This window comes from Staurois parvus, unplaced genomic scaffold, assembly GCF_062004578.1.
Source record: "Staurois parvus isolate SC_StPar_1 unplaced genomic scaffold, SC_StPar_1.0 ptg001051l, whole genome shotgun sequence".
NCBI lineage: Eukaryota > Metazoa > Chordata > Amphibia > Anura > Ranidae > Staurois > Staurois parvus.
Window position 1 is genome coordinate 4,228,077 of NW_028318847.1, and position 17,379 is coordinate 4,245,455.

General features: G+C 45.1%; 5 non-coding genes across 5 annotated transcripts; 3 read left to right on the plus strand and 2 right to left on the minus strand.

Annotated features, from left to right (window-relative positions):
- Nucleotides 1–2,940: 2,940 nt before the first annotated feature.
- Nucleotides 2,941–3,048, minus strand: TRNAL-CAA (transfer RNA leucine (anticodon CAA)). Its single transcript has 2 exons — nt 3,011–3,048; nt 2,941–2,986 (listed from the first exon to the last, which is right to left on the minus strand). It is a non-coding gene; the product is annotated as a tRNA-Leu (tRNA).
- A 1,181-nt stretch (nt 3,049–4,229) lies between these two features.
- On the plus strand, nt 4,230–4,311 carry TRNAS-UGA (transfer RNA serine (anticodon UGA)). The gene has a single exon. It is a non-coding gene; the product is annotated as a tRNA-Ser (tRNA).
- A 10,899-nt stretch (nt 4,312–15,210) lies between these two features.
- TRNAL-CAA (transfer RNA leucine (anticodon CAA)) lies at nt 15,211–15,321 on the plus strand. Its single transcript has 2 exons — nt 15,211–15,248; nt 15,276–15,321. It is a non-coding gene; the product is annotated as a tRNA-Leu (tRNA).
- A 415-nt stretch (nt 15,322–15,736) lies between these two features.
- On the plus strand, nt 15,737–15,808 carry TRNAD-GUC (transfer RNA aspartic acid (anticodon GUC)). Its single transcript has one exon. It is a non-coding gene; the product is annotated as a tRNA-Asp (tRNA).
- A 248-nt stretch (nt 15,809–16,056) lies between these two features.
- TRNAQ-UUG (transfer RNA glutamine (anticodon UUG)) lies at nt 16,057–16,128 on the minus strand. The gene has a single exon. It is a non-coding gene; the product is annotated as a tRNA-Gln (tRNA).
- Between the last annotated feature and the right edge of the window lie 1,251 nt (nt 16,129–17,379).

The following is a 17,379-nucleotide window of genomic DNA, read 5'->3' on the forward strand; positions in this document are numbered from 1 at the left end:
AGTGTCCTGTGTACATGGAGCCTAACTAGCAAGGAAATGGCCACTTGATAACTGGCTCTTGTCTCAACTCCAAGCACTCACCTAAGACATGTGGCAGCAGAAGGACTGCAGAGGGATGGGAGGCTGACATATCGCCCTCCTCTTCCATCTGCATGTGTTCCATGTGTCCCTCTGCATGGTGTTTCTGTGTTGTGTGTGGTTTTCTGTGCCAATACCAGTAGAACATGGATTCCTTACAACACCTAAAATGACAAATAATCCTTAAAGCAGAGTTCCACTCACGCTGTCAAAAAATAAAAGTCAGCAGCTACAAAAACTGTAGCTGCTGACTTTTAAAAAACAGCCACTTACCTGTCCCTCGGTCCCGTGGTGTGTCCCCCGCAGTGTGTTTCACTGGCCGTCCTGTATTCCAGGAGGCCGGCATCTTCAGTGTGGGCACCTGGCTGTGCAGCTTGCGGCTTCACAGCCGAGTACCCACTGTGCATGCGCGAGTAGCACTGCACTTCGTGTAGTCTTCTGGGACCTGTCACATGTCCCAAAGGACTACAGGGAAGGAGGACACCTTCAGCTTCTGATCGCCTAGGCGATTGGACCAGAAGTGGGAGCGGGTACCTGTCAATTTTGAGTACCTGCTCCCCCCCTGCCCCCCAAAGGTGCCAATCCTTAATGGGGAGCGGGGGTGCAGTCCTTAAAGCGGAACTTCCCCTTTTGGGTGGAGCTCCGCTTTAATGAATGTAGGCAGGAGCCTACATGGGGTTCAGGGGCGGACTGACCATTTGAGCACTCGGGCACTGCCCGAGGGCCCGGGGTCAGTAGGGGGTGTCACTATTGCGGCGTCAGACCCCAGACCTTCTCACCAAACTCGTGACCGAGGGACTGGCCGATCTAAACCCGCGATGTGACCTGCGTAGCAATGCCACACCCAGCTGCACCCTGCACAACGATATTCCACCTAATGGATACCGCTCGATGTGCCAGCAGCCTGAATCGATTGTTACTGGGTTAGGTTAATTACGCCATTAACCCCTTCACACTGCCACCACCTCCTTTTTGATCAGAGAAAGAGGAAACTCGGCGCTCAGCTATAACACTATAATGGTTGATATAATCGACTGCATAACCTGGTCATAATACAGGCCTGTTATACAGAGGGTTTAAACAAACAGTAGCGTCTCTTTAAAGGCAGGGATTTGTAAATTGCAGTTAAGAGCTATAGAAACAGTTCAACACTTTCAGAAAGAGAGATTTATTACTAAAAGGGTGAAACAGGTGCAATAAAATACTTACAGAGAAGATGTAACTAGGATAGATATACATAGAAAACAGCACAGCACAGCAAAGAGATAACAGGGAGAAGTTAAAGGGTTAAGTTACTTGCCATTAAGCCTTGGAAGGAAGCAGATCACGTTTCAGAGCGAAAAGCACAGGTCTCCCCAGGTGGTATATTGATGTTAAAAATGGGGCATGTCTTCAAAACTCTTAGGCTTGACAGCCTGCTTTAAAGTTTCCCAGCAGGGGGTGGTTCTGAAGTAAAAGACCAATCCCCTGTTTAGGGAGGGATCATCGGGCGGAACCCTAAACTGGAGCCCACATCTTTCATAATTCATATTCTGGTTCATAACTTTCCATCTGCACAAGCGAAAGTTCACCCGCGGCTATATTATTATGCAGACAAGTCTGGGGATTATTTATGTATGAATTATGAAATTATATATTGCACGGTTCACGAGTTCCATGTTTCGGCTTCCCTGATGGTCCGAGATAAGCGAGTGACCCATCAAACTGTTCGCCTGCTCATTGGCCATCTGACAAGGTGTCCGGTTTTTATGGAAGTCTCTCATATTCCAAGATATGAGACATAGGGGAAAAATTTATTTCAGAAGTGTTCATCTAATTCTGTCACCTATGCTGAGCTAGGTTATTAGCTGAGAGTCCCTTTCAACTCCTGGGAAGGTACCGCTATCCCTTCACGAGGCGTGAAATTACACAGGTACTTTGCCCATTGAGACTCCAGCTCTCTTGGGAAAGCTGGTCCTATCTCTTCCTAGGTGAGAAAGGATAAAGCTTTCACAGACAGCTCCGCACCTAGCTAGAAATGCCTTGGCAGGCCAGTGACCTATAAACAGTACACACACATCTGTCACTGTGCCTCTCAGGAAGGGAGGGGGAAGGAGAATGAGGGAATAACATGCTACTCTTAACAAAATGGCAGACTGCGTCAGTCCCTGGTGCACACGTTTGCGACAGGGAGCCCCTTGAGATGCCCCTGGTACCTTTTTATAGGCTTTTTTGGGTGTAGGCAAGGACACAGGGGCCCCATGATCCCCTATTGCCCGGGGGCCCCATGAGTAGTCAGTCCGCCCCGATGGGGTTCATGCATTTCTGCTATGCTGGTCAATCTTGTCAAGCTGTGCTGTTTCTCCTGTCTGCAAGTTTACTGAGCCAGCCAGGTGCAAATTGTTATAATGTAGATGTGTAGTGGATCGGAGATATTGATTCACCAGATTTTCCCCACCAATATTCTCTTTATAGGTAGATTGAATTTTTAACAAGTTATGTAATTAATGATGTCATTTTTTTTAAGACTGCAGTAAGGGCTAGTTCACACTAGGAATCGCATACAAATGCATTGCATGTTCTTATGTGATTCACATGCGGTTCAGTGTGGTGCGATTTGAGCTCATTCATTTTGAACGGGTTGAAATCGCACTGCACCAAAAGTAGGGCATGCACTACCTTTGGAAATGTGCAACAACCAGATCACTTGGTACTACTGTAATATGCGATCTGGTGCAGGCAAATGCACTGCGTTTGGGGTGTCGTTACATTGACACTCACTGCAAATCACGAGGGCGGTGTGTTTGTGAGAGAAGGAACAGGGGTTTTTCCCACACCTTGTTCTGGTGTGAACGAGGACTCATAGAAGATGAAAAAACAGGATGTCAGAAGTGGGATTTGAACCCACGCCTCCATTCGGAGACCAGAACACCCAACTGGGAAAGACATCAATCTTGAGTCTGGCGCCTTAGACCACTCGGCCATCCTGACATTTCCGTGGGGTGTTTGTGGTCCTTCTTTTTTTATAACACATATTTGATATCCTTCATAAAACAGGACAAATTCAGATTTGTGAGTTGTTAATATCTCTAGAGATTATGGCTGAGTTTGGATAGAATGTTGCATCGCAAAAATAGAGGGGTCACCCTGTCCCCCAATTATCAGCCCAAAATCCCGTCGTCCTCTGCCTCAATACAAGAACCCGCAGACTACAATACAAGCCGCGAACCGGGTGTGGAGGAGGCATACAGCCGCTAGGTGGCAGATGATGACGTAAGGCCGCTAGGTGGCGGATAATAGCACACACAGCCGCTAGGTGGCAGATGGTGACTTAAGGCCGCTAGGCACCGGATAATAGCACACACAGCCGCTAGGTGGCGGATGATGACGTAAGGCCCCTAGGCGGTGGATAATAGCACACACAGCCGCTAGGTGGCAGATGGTGGCTTAAGGCCGCTAGGCGGCGGATAATAGCACACACAGCCGCTAGGTGGCAGATGGAGACGTAAGACCGCTAGGCGAAGGATAATAGCACACACAGCCACTAGGTGGCAGATGGAGACGTAAGACCGCTAGGCGAAGGATAATAGCACACACAGCCGCTAGGTGGCGGATGATGACGTAAAGCCCCTAGGTGGTGGATAATAGCACACACAGCCGCTAGGTGGAAGACCAGTCTACGTACGTAGTGATGACGTATGTAGTTACACGGCGGTTGCGTTAGTTGCTGTTACTAAGTGCAGAATTTACGACGTCCTACGCATTGATCCATTGTCGTCCGCTAAGAAATATGTTTCTGCAATCATATATGGCCCTGTCTGTCCAATCCTGACATTTGACACAACTACAATCTGCCCAATCTAAGATATTTAGACGTTAATTGCAGCGTTGTTACATAATACCTATTAGAACGCCCAATTGTAGCCTTAATAGAAAAAGATCTGCAGGAAAAAGGGAGATAACATCGTATACAGTCAATGTGGCTGTGCCAGCCATGTACTCAGCACATTGTGTACCTGTATGCCGTACAAAGGGAGATCTGAGCGCGGGATCTAATCTAAGTCAGAAATAGCGACTGTTACAATGTTGCCACCTACAAAACCCGTCAGTCAGGAAAGAACGCGGTATATTAGTATTAATACATGTGAACGTGAGCTGTTTTATAGCGGCTGGTAGTCGTGGCCGAGTGGTTAAGGCGATGGACTTGAAATCCATTGGGGTTTCCCCGCGCAGGTTCGAATCCTGCCGACTACGTGAGAATCTTTTTGCACCCTTGACCTAAGCAGATAATTTTGAAGAGGAAGTTTCCTCATAGAAGCTCATAATTATACCTTGCACTTGGATCAAGACTAAGTTTATAACTGCACCGCAATACAATACACATCCACTAGTTTGGCAGCAACGAGGGGTGGTGAAGTGTTCTGCTATAATGCATTGCATTGTGTTCTTTATTTCAAGTGTCACAAAATTTTTTCTGAAGCAAAATCTATCTGCACATCCCTAAAGAAAAACGTGCAAAATGGAATGCGTGCACATAGGAGGGTGTACCTGTGGGGTACCATGAATCCCTCTCAAAAGGGGTACAGATTTCTACACCAAGACACAAGGTAACTATCAGAAGAAGTGTAATTGTCGATGAAACTTCAGTGTATTCTCTTCTTTCTCCTCCCTTACAGTCGTCTAGTTCTTTGGTTTCCCCTTCTCTCCTGACGTGGTTGTCGGTGGCTCTAACAAGTCATGAGATGCTGACCATGTAAGTTCAAAAACTCCAGGAGGTGACCAGAAACTGCAGACACGGTACAGGGGATGACCAGAGACTGCGGACACAGTACAGGGGATGACCAGAGACTGCGGACACTGTACAGGGGATGACCAGAGACTGCGGACACAGTACAGGGGATGACCAGAGACTGTGGACACAGTACAGGGGATGACCAGAGACTGCGGACACTGTACAGGGGATGACCAGAGACTGCGGACACAGTACAGGGGATGACCAGAGACTGCGCACACAGTACAGGGGATGACCAGAGACTGCGGACACGGTACAGGGGATGACCAGAGACTGCGGACACAGTACAGGGGATGACCAGAGACTGCGGACACGGTACAGGGGATGACCAGAGACTGCGGACACTGTACAGGGGATGACCAGAGACTGCGGACACGGTACAGGGGATGACCAGAGACTGCGGACACTGTACAGGGGATGACCAGAGACTGCGGACACTGTACAGGGGATGACCAGAGACTGCGGACATGGTACAGGGGATGACCAGAGACTGCGGACACTGTACAGGGGATGACCAGAGACTGCGGACACGGTACAGGGGATGACCAGAGACTGCGGACACTGTACAGGGGATGACCAGAGACTGCGGACACAGTACAGGGGATGACCAGAGACTGCGGACACTGTACAGGGGATGACCAGAGACTGCGGACACACTACAGGGGATGAGCAGAGACTGCGGACACAGTACAGGGGATGACCAGAGACTGCGGAAACACTACAGGGGATGATCAGAGACTGCGCACACAGTACAGGGGATGACCAGAGACTGCGGACACAGTACAGGGAATGACCAGAGACTGCGGACACAGTACAGGGGATGACCAGAGACTGCAGACACTGTACAGGAGATGAACAAAGACTGTGGACTTTTGGGGAGGGGAGCGGGTGCCCGAATTTGATAGGTACCCGCTCCCACTTCTGCGGAGCTGTCCTTTCTCCCCGTCTTCTGGGACACGAGACAGGTCCCAGAAGACTGCCGGACCATTCACAAAGCGCAGCACTTCTCGCGCATGCGCAGTGGGCACCCGACTGTGAAGCCGCAAGCTATCACAGCCGGGTGGCCACACTATGCCGGCCCCGGGAGAGAAGATGGTGAAGACAGCGCTGAACCGAGGAACAGGTAGGACCCGGCCGCTCCATATTCGCTCCATAAGACACACAGACATTTTCCCCCATTTTTGGGGGGGGGGTGGAAAGTGTGTCTTATGGGGCAAAAAATATGGCATATGGTTTTGTTTTTCCACAATTCTTTTGTATATTATTTTTGTACTGGGATCTAGTGCTGAATGTTATACGTTTGTATGAAAACCACAATAAATATTTCGTAAAAGAAACTTCAGTGTATTCAAAATTTCATGAACTAAAACAAATGCTTCAAACTGAGTGAAATTCCACATCAGTGTCACATAAAGATAAGCCACAAAGTGACACAGAAATATAAATTAATGCAGACAATCCAAACACTGTAAAAGAAGTAACCAGGACACAAGAGGCTTCAATCAAGAAATCCACCAGAAGAAATAAAGGCATCCCAGCCAAACATCTGTCCTATGTTGCTAGCATTAAAACCAGAGCCAGATTCATGGGATGAGTTGCAAAGACTTCCAACCCATGAGAAACAAAAGTGGATCAGAGCTACTGATGAAGAGATGACATCTGTTAGTGAATTGTAATGCTTTGACAAAACTGCTTGCAAGTAGTGATGGGCCGAACACCCCCCTGTTCGGTTCACGGTCGAATATTCAAACCTAATGAAAGTTCGACTGCGAACTTTGAACTCAAAGCCAGTCTATGGGACTTGAACTTGTAAATTCAAAAGTGTGCATTTTTAAGGCTTATATGCAAGTTATTGGCCATAAAAGGGGTATGGGGACTTGGGTGCTGCCCTGAGGGACATGAATCATTGAAAAAAAAATGTCAAAAAGTACTGTTTTTAAAGGGGCACTTTTCATTGATTAAAGTAGAAATAAAAATGAAAAATTCCTTTAAATATCATGCCTGGGGGTTCCCTTAAAAAAGTTGCACATCTGTAAAATGTATAGAACCTGCTGCAGCAGGACTGACATTTTTTATTTTTGCCACAATCCACTTCAGACAGAGACTGAAAACAGCAATGCTGCGTTCATGAGCACATGCGTTGAAAAAAGCCCACGCCAATGAAGTTTTGGAAGTCAACGGGGAATAAGCAGTGCCCTGCACCTGTGGAGCTCTGTCATGTGATGCAATAGGGTGGCTGCCCTTACGCCTGCATACAGGGACCACAGCTCATAGCATGAACAGTTTAGGTGACAACGTGTTTACTAGAACTCCAAATGATGAAAGACCTGCTATGTCCATCAAAGTTCATATGTCCCTTGATGTAGTTGAAAAGGAGATGTTTGTAGATGAAGCAAACCACTAAGTAGCACTTAGCAGTACCGTTTCGCTCACCACGCCCTAGACTACCAAACAACAGGGAGCAAGCACAGAAGAAACTCCTTGTTCTACAGTGCTCCTTTGCAAAAAAACCTGAAATGAAAGAACATTTTGTTAACTTTATGCAAAAGATCTTTGACCATGACCAAGCAGAACTTACCCCATCACTGAAATCAGGTTAAGAGGGTTGGTACCTATCTTTGGCGTCTATCACTCTAAAAAACCAAGGCAAATCAGAATAGTTTTTGATTCTAGCACTCAGTATGATGGCATCTCATTAAATGACGTACCTCTTAGCGACCCTGATTTGAATAATACGCTGCTAGGTGTCCTAATACGTTTCTGAAAAGAGAAAGTTGCAGTTACTAATGATGTGCAGCAAATGTTTTATTGTTTTGTGGTTAGAGAAGATCACAGCAACTACTTCAGGTTTCTTTGGTTTCAAGATAATGACCTCATCGAAGAAATTACAGAGTTCAGGATGAAAGTACTGCACATGTTTTTAGAAACAGTCCTTCACCTTCCATAGCCATTTATGGTCTAAGACAAATAGCTAAGCAGCAAACAAGTAAAATTATAACAAGATCTGGCACTCAGCACATAGGTACTCCCCAATACAGTAGAAGGAATAGGGGAGGTGAAAAAAAGAGGGGGGGGGATTTGGGGAATTAGGATAAGGTAGTTGGTATAGTTAAACATGAAGTAGCAGAAAACCATAAGTGGTATAGGCACACAAATGGTAAAATCAATAAAGTCCAAAAAGAGTCGCTGTATAATGACGTGTTTGGTGGTTAATGGCTGGCGTCCTATAGAGCAAGGCCAACTCTGTATGCAGAAATAAAGAGAGAAAAAAAGGAGGTTCCAAAAACTAAGTGCAGATTATTGTTGTCACATTTAATGGATAGGTCAAAATGCATCAAAATATAGGTCTGGATCTTGTGATTCTCACAATAAAAGCTTTTCACTGTAGGATTTATAGTTTTAAAACTACGACCGTTTGAAGATGGCAACCTCCTGGGAAGTGAGCAACTTGGAGCAGTTTGTTTTTAACCGCTCCTCTGCCCTTGCTGTAGAGTGAGTTGCCATAGGAACCCAGGTGTGTGAGCAGCCAGCAGAGTGACAAAAGCTACTCCGCCCACTCCAGTTGTAGACTACTGGTGGAGGCAAGAACACCGCACAATTTCCCCAGAAATTGTAGATTTTCTAGTTAAGTGTTCTTGCAAGAACACTTATTGTTAACTCACAAATATATTCTTGGAGTGTGGAAGGAAAAATCAGGACATGATTTCTAAACTGCCATCACTCCATTGTTTGCAACTCACGCCGCTGGTGGAGTCTACTGGTGGAGGCAAGAACACTTCACACAATTTCCCCAGAAATTGTAGATTTTCTAGTTAAGTGTTCTTGCATGGCAAGACCACTTACTGTTATCTCACATATATATTCTTATTCTTATTATAGCCAAATTTACCACCCTAACTCCTCCCACAGTTTTTACACTACATAGACAGTAATATACCGAAATGTGCGGATTGTTCCCGATTGGTGTGCTATTACTTTGTGGAACGTTTTGCCGAATGGTTCACGAAATATCGCCGTTTTTGTGGTGAAATTGGTCCCATAGGAATGAATGGCGCAATGTTCAAAACTAGAGTGTGAGCTAACAAAGTTAGAGTGTGAGATGAAAAATCAGGACATGATTTCTAAACTGCCATCACTCCCATATTTTCAAGCCCACCTACACAATTCTTATATCAAAACCTTCCGCTATCCCTGCTGCCACTAAAATTGTCCACGGCTAAGCCATAGTCCTGATAGTTTTCACAATATGACCATTTGTTTGCAACTCACGCCGACCATTGACATTCATTGAAACTCCACTCTAGACACCTGAAATTTGAAGGGCAATTTCTAAACTGTGACTGTGCCTTAATTTTTAATATTTCAGAGACATACAGTCATGGCCGAAATTGTTGGCACCCTTGATATTTTTCCTGAAAATCAAGTATTTCACACAAAAAAGGTATTGCATTAACACATGTTTTGCTATACACATGTTTATTCCCTTTGTATGTATTGGAACAAATATAAAACAGAGGCAGAAAAGCAAATATGACATAATGTCACACAAAACCCCAAAAATGGGCTGGACAAAAGTATTGGCACCCTTAACTTAATATTTGGTTGCACACCCTTTGGAAAACATAACTGAAATCAGTCGCTTCCTATAACCATCAATAAGCTTCTGACACCTCTCACCCGGAATTTTGGACCACTCTTCCTTTGCAAACAGCTCCAGGTCTCTCTTATTGGAAGGACACCTTTTCCCAACAGCAATTTTAAGATCTCTCCACAGGTGTTCAATGGGATTTAGATCTGGGCTCATTGCTGGCCACTTCAGAACTCTCCAGCGCTTCTTTGCCATCCATTTCTGAGTGCTTTTTGACGTATGTTTGGGGTCATTGTCCTGCTGGAAGACCCAGGATCTTGGACGCAAACCCAGCTTTCTGACACTGGGCCCTACAGTGCGACCCAAAATCCTTTGGTAATCCTCAGATTTCATGATGCCTTGCACACAGTCAAGGCACCCAGTGCCAGAGGCAGCAAAACAACCCCAAAACATCATTGAACCTCCACCATATTTTACCGTAGGTACTGTGTTTTGTTCTTTGTAGGCCTCATTCCGTTTTCGGTAAACAGTAGAATGATGTGCTTTACCGAAAAGCTCTATCTTGGTCTCATCTGTCCACAAGACGTTTTCCCAGAAGGCTTTTGGCTTACTCAAGTACATTTTGGCAAACTGTAGTCTTGCTTTTTTATGTCTCTGTGTCAGCAGTGGGGTCCTCCTGGGTCTCCTGCCATAGCGTTTCATTTCATTTAAATGTCGACGGATAGTTCGCGCTGACACTGATGCTCCCTGAGCCTGCAGGACAGCTTGAATGTCTTTGGAACATGTTTGGGGCTGCTTATCCACCATCCGGACTATTCTGCGTTGCAATCTTTCATCAATTTTCCTCATCCGTCCACGACCAGGGAGATTAGCTACAGTGCCATGGGTTGCAAACTTCTTGATAATGTTGCGCACTGTGGACAAAGGCAAATCTAGTTCTCTGGAGATGGACTTGTAACCTTGAGATTGTTGATATTTTGCCACAATTTTGGTTCTCAGGTCCTCAGACAGTTCTCGTCTCCTCTTTCTGTTGTCCATGCTTAGTGTGGCACAGACAGACACACAATGCAAAGGTTAAGTGAACGTCTCTCCTTTTTATCTGCTTTCAGGTGTGATTTCTATATTGCCCACACCTGTTACTTGCCCCAGGTGAGTTTACAGGAGCATCACATGCTTGTAACATTCTTATTTATCCGCAGTTGTGAAAGGGTGCCAATACTTTTGTCCAGCCCATTTTTGGAGGTTTGTGTGACATTATGTCGAATTTGCTTTCTTTCCTCCCTTTTTTTGTTTTGTCCCAATACACACAAAGGGAATAAACATGTGTATAGCAAAACATGTGTTAATGCAATACGTTTCGTGAGAAATACATGATTTCCTGGAGAAATATCAAGGGTGCCAACAATTTCGGCCATGACTGTACTATGCAACAAAATGTAGGTCCGGGTCTTGTGATTCTCACAATATAAAGCTCTTCACTGTAGGATGTATAGTTTTAAAACTACAACCGTTTAAAGATGGCAACTGCCAGTGAAGTGAGCAACTTGGAGCAGTTTGTTTTTAACCGCTCCTCTGCCCTTGCTGTGGAGTGAGTTGCTATAGGAACCCAGGTGAGTTAGCAGCCAGCGGAGTGACAAAAGCTACTCCACCCACTCCAGTTATAGACTACTGGTGGAGGCAAGAACACTTCACACAATTTCCCCAGAAATTGTAGATTTTCTCGTTCTTATTCTTATTATAGCCAAATTTACCACCCTAACTCCTCCCACAATTTTTACACTACATAGACAAGTAATATACCAAAACATGTGGATTGTTCCCGATTGGTGTGCTATTACTTTGTGGAACGTTTCGCCAAATGGTTCACGAAATATCGCCGTTTTTGTCGTGAAATTGGTCCCATAGGAATGAATGGCGCAATGTTCAAAACTAGAGTGGGAGCTGACAAAAGCTAGAATGTGAACTGAAAAATCAGGACATGATTTCTAAACTGCCATCACTCCCTCATTTTCAAGCCCACCTACACAAATCTTATATCAAAACATTCAGCTATCCCTGCTGCCACTAAAAATGTCCACCGATAAGCCATAGTCCTGATAGTTTTCACAATATGACCATTGGTTTGCAACTCATGCCGCCCATTGACATTCATTGAAACTCCACTCTAGACACCTGAAATTTGAAGGGCAATTTCGAAATTGCAACTGTGCCTTCATTTTTAATATTTCAGAGACATACTATGCATCCAAATGTAGGTATGGGTCTTGTGATTCTCACAATATAAAGCTCTTCACTGTAGGATTTATAGTTTTAAAACTACAAAGGTTTGAAAATGGCAACCGCCAGTGAAGTTAGCAAGTTGGAACAGTTTGTTTTTAACCGCTCCTCTGCCCTTACTGTAGAGCGAGTTGCCATAGGAACCCAGGTGTGTGAGCTGATAGCAGAGTGACAAAAGCTACTCCGCCCACTCCAGTTATAGACTACTGGTGGAGGCAAGAACACTTCACACAATTTCCCCAGAAATTGTAGATTTTCTAGTTTTATTTTTGTTCTTGTGAGTGTTTTTATACCAATCCATTATATGTCACAACAGTAATCTGCAACTCCAAGTACAGCAACTACGGAATGGCAACATCTTTCGTCCTGTCACTGATTGAGCCTCTGCTAAACCAAGGCTACTGTGTAAAGACGGACAATTTTTACACCTCTCCAGAACTTTACGAGGTTCTTCTTCAGCACAAAACGGATGCATATCGAACCATTGAGGCTAACCGGCGCAACCTGCCATTGATGTTTGCAAAAAACAAGCTGAAGTCAGGAGAATTAGTTGCCTGGCAGAAAGGAAAAATGATTGCACTTAGATGGCGGGACAAGAATGATGTGTGCCTAATGAGCGTTCACAATGCCTCCACAGTGATGGTACAAACAAAAGGTGGGAAAAACATTCAGAAGCCGCAGGTTGTCATTGACTACAACAGCACCATGGGAGGTGAAGACAGAGCTGACCAAGCTATGAAATTCTATCCGGCGATGAGAAAGCAGCAGAGGAAATACTATAAAAATATTTTCCGGCATCTTCTGGAACAGTGCTTGTGGAATGCCTATATTCTGTTCCACAAAAACAGTGACAAGCCTGTGGTTCATGCGGACTTTATATGGAATCGATTTTCCTCAAGCATCAAACACCATCAGTGTCTGTGGGTAGATCTGGATGACGTGCTGTGGGAGTTGTCAACCCAGAACATCTGACTGGTTGTCATTTTATGGACCACATCCCTCCAACCCAAAAAAAGGCAGCACCTACAAGGATGTGCGTGGTATGTTGCTCTCAGCGAGATGAGAGTGAAAAGAAAATCTGCAAGGAAACAAGGTTTCATTGTCCTGATTGCGATGTCCCGTGTACACGATGTGCAGTCCCGTGTTTCAAAATTTACAACACTCGTGATGTTTTATAAAACAAAATGCAGTGTCTATGTAATATTGTTTGGACAGAGTTCTTGTCAGGAATGGACTTGCCAATAGTGGTGGGACTCACCTGCCTTGTGGGTTGAAGTACCAGGACTGGCCAGCGGGTGCTCTCAGCAACCAGAGGCTCACTCCGGCAATTAGCCACCACCTGGGGCTGATTGCAGGTGGTGTATTTAAGGGATGGCCAGACCTGCAGTCTGTGCCTTGTTGTACTATTTGCTTGGCCCTGGTTTCCTGATCCTGTTACTTCTGTCCTGACTCTGCTTGAACTCTGCCTGTACTGACCTCGGCTAGTCCTAACCACTCTCCCGCCTGCTCCTGGTACTCCGTTTGCCCGTTTGCTACCGACCCGGCCTGCCTGACTACTCTTGTATTGTATGTTTGTTATCTGTTGGAGGTTTGGTTCAGTTTGTTTGCACTGTGTTTATGTTTAGTTTTGCACTGCGTTTGTATTGTTAGTCTTAATAAATTATATTATTTACTATATCTGAAGCCTGCGTTTCCCTGTGTCAGTCCACACACTTCTGGTCATACCCGCATCCCTGACATTACAACAAGGCCATTCCTCACCAGAAGTGGCTGCACAGGGAAGCCATCTTGGCTTGTTGCTGGGAAGGATGCATCCTGATGAGGTTGTGTATTTGTCGCTGCTGGTCTTTGAGGACAGGGAGTATGCTTATCAGACTCTGAAGGAGTATACCCGGGATCAACTGCTAGAATGTATACGGATCACTCATGTTCTAGTAGGTCAGGGCACAGAGTTCTCTGAGGTGCAACCTTTGATTCAGGTTTGTGCAGAGTTGGCTTCATCTGGTACCCCTGAAAGTAGGAATGACTTTTTGCCACCGTTTAGTGCAGACCAGGTAGAGTCCCTGGTATGGTTATTAGAGGATGATGTGGATTGCTTCTTGGAGCATTATGCTGCATGTTCACAACAGGTATTAAGGGATTGTATAAACGCAGTGCAGTCTTTGACCAGACATGCTTTGTGTAAGCTGAGCTTTGTTCAACCCATACTGTAGAAATGGTCAGACTTGTTGCACCCAGCCTCAGTCAGCTTACAACGTCATTCCTCCGCTCAAGGCACTCTTCCTACATCCCCGACAGCACCCCCAGTGACGGCTCAGTATACTCTGCTAACTACCACATATCAGTCCTCTGCTCCCACTCGCTGCACCTATCCTGCCTTTAACCCTGTAAAGAAGTCCTCTGTAGCAACTGCTCCCTCCTCTGTTCCATCTTCCAGCTCTTCTCTGTCTTCAGCTGCTCCCTCCGTTTACAAACCTGCGCTTACTTACAGTGCTCCGGTAACTAAAACCAGGAAAAGGCGAAAATTTTTTCCAACCAATACCATCCTGCCAGTATCCAAACTGGTCAGCCTGCCATCTGAGAACCCGCCTTCCGTGGTGCAGCCTGGTGCCTCGGCGCCCACAATTCAGCCTGATGTCTCTACCCAGCCTGATGTCTCTACCCAGCCTGATGTCTTTACTCAGCATGATGTCTCTACCCAGCCTGATGAACTGATCCAGCCTGATGATCCTATTATGCCAGGTGACTCGGTGCCCGTTGTCGAGCCAGACGATCCAATGCCTGACGACCCGGTACCTGCTGTCGAGCCAGATGACCTGATGCCAGATGACCCGGTGCCCACTGTCGAGCCAGATGACCCGGCGCCTGCAGTCTTGCCAGATGATTCGGCGCCCGCAGTCTTGCCAGATGACTCGGTGCCCGCAGTCTTGCCAGACGACTCAGTGCCTGCAATCTTGCCAGATGACTCGATGCCCGCTGTTCCGCCAGGTGACTTGGTGCCCGCTGTCTTGCCAGATGACTCGGTGCCTGCTGTTCCACCAGATGACTTTGTGCCCGCTGTTCTGCCAGATGACTCGGTGCCCGCAGTCTTGCCAGATGACTCGGTGCCCGCAGTCTTGCCAGATGACTCGATGCCCGCTGTTCCGCCAGATGACTCGATGCTCACTGTCTTGCCAGATGACTCGGAGCCCGCAGTCTTGCCAGACAACTCGGTGCCCGCAGTCTACATTGACAGTCTGTTGGAGCCATGCATTGCACCCGTGATCTGCTGATCATGGGTGTAATACTTTACATGGAAAAAAAGTACATTTATTGTTTTTTTTTTACAAACGGGAACTTATCCTTTATAACTCATTTGAGAGTTTGACAAAGACAACATCGAGCTAAGAAGGGAGTTCCTGGAAAAGCAAATATTGTGGAAGAATTAAAAATAAACAGTTTTATCTTCCCTACTGTATAGAGTATAAGTAGTTTTCAGAGTTTAAACACACCAGGTGTCAGGATGGCCGAGCGGTCTAAGGCGCCAGACTCAAGACTGTGAATGTCTTCCCCAGTTGGGTGTTCTGGTCTCCGAATGGAGGCGTGGGTTCAAATCCCACTTCTGACACATCTTTTTCATGTTTATTTTTTAAAATATATATATATTTTTAATTATTGTGTTTCAATCGACAATACTCCATACTATTTAAACATTATTTTGAATGTTTTACCATGTTATCCACCAAAGTAAATAATTTAAATTGCATTGTAGAATATTAGATTTCATAAACTGAATTCTGCACAGAGATCCTCCTCCAGGGAGACAGTGACCTGAACAATGGCCTCAATGCTAGCCCAGCCTACACATTAGCTGGCTATGGCGAAAGTGGTTAGGAGTAATGGGTGAGTTACTTTGTAGCCAATACAAGTGTATAGCATCGACATAGTACCTTCTCAGCATTCTTGACTATACATAATCTTAGTACATTGCTGTGCTGATGTCTCATACAAAAACGCTGCCACCAGCAAATCTGATAGGTTAGTCCTCGTTAGTATAGTGGTGAGTATCCCCGCCTGTCACGCGGGAGACCGGGGTTCGATTCCCCGACGGGGAGGCCACGTTTTCTTTCTTGTTGCTTGATTTATTTATTCATTTTCGTGTTCCTCACAGCATGATATGCTGAATGTAACTCATAATACCCTACTATTCCTGGTTCAATCTTTCACATGAATGAATTTGTGATCTGCATTTTACGTTTAAAAATTACAATCAATTGCTGAGCATTTGAATTCATAAAATGGAGCTTATATCGATAAAATGAAAGCCACCACGGCTGCTTAAAGACAGACTTAAAAAAAAACAAGGTCCCACCGAGATTCGAACTCGGATCGCTGGATTCAAAGTCCAGAGTGCTAACCATTACACCATGGAACCTCACACCGCCCATGAGTTTGAATGTATTCTAGAAATATATATAGTTGAGCTTTGTAGGCTCTTTAGCATGTAACATTTTGGTTTGCTACATTTTTTTTTCTCCAAGAGCTATTGCGTTGACATTTTGACTGTGTGAAGAGGTGAGAGGCCTTTTTCTGTTGTGTGAGAGTCAAATTACAAAAACCTTCCCAGCATGACAGCTAGAGGAAGACTGATGACTTAACACCAGGTGAGGTGCCAGAACATGTTCGAAATCATGCATTTTCCCACACCACACAAAAATTCACTGCCTTCTGCAAATGTACATACAGTGGGGATCGAAAGTTTGGGCACCCCAGCTAAAAATTTGTATTAATGTGCATAAAGAAGCCAAGGAAAGATGGAAAAATCTCCAAAAGGCATCAAATTACAGATTAGACATTCTTATAATATGTCAACAAAAGTTAGATTTTATTTCCATCATTTACACTTTCAAAATAACAGAAAACAAAAAAATGGCGTCTGCAAAAGTTTGGGCACCTGCAGAATTTATAGCATGCACTGCCCCCTTTGCCAAGCTGAGACCTGCCAGTGTCATGGATTGTTCTCAATCATCGTCTGGGAAGACCAGGTGATGTCAATCTCAAAGGTTTTAAATGCCCAGACTCATCTGACCTTGCCCCAACAATCAGCACCATGGGTTCTTCTAAGCAGTTGTCTAGAAAACTGAAACTGAAAATAGTTGACGCTCACAAAGCTGGAGAAGGCTATAAGAAGATAGCAAAGCATTTTCAGATGTCAATATCCTCTGTTCGGAATGTAATTAAGAAATGGCAGTCATCAGGAACAGTGGAAGTTAAAGCAAGATCTGGAAGACCAAGAAAAATATCAGACAGAGCAGCTCGCAGGATTGTGAGAAAAACAATTCAAAACCCACGTTTGACTGCACGATCCCTCCAGAAAGATCTGGCAGACACTGGAGTTGTGGTACACTATTCCACTATAAAGAGATACTTGTACAAATATGGTCTTCATGGAAGAGTCATCAGAAGAAAACCTCTTCTACGTCCTCACCACAAAAATCATCGTTTGAACTTTGCAAATGAACATATAGACAAGCCTGATGCATTTTGGAAACAAGTTCTGTGGAAATTGAACTTTTTGGCTGGAATGAGCAAAGGTACGTTTGGAGAAGAAGGGGCACAGAATTTAATGAAAAGAACCTCTGTCCAACTGTTAAGCATGGGGTTGGATCAATCATGCTTTGGGGTT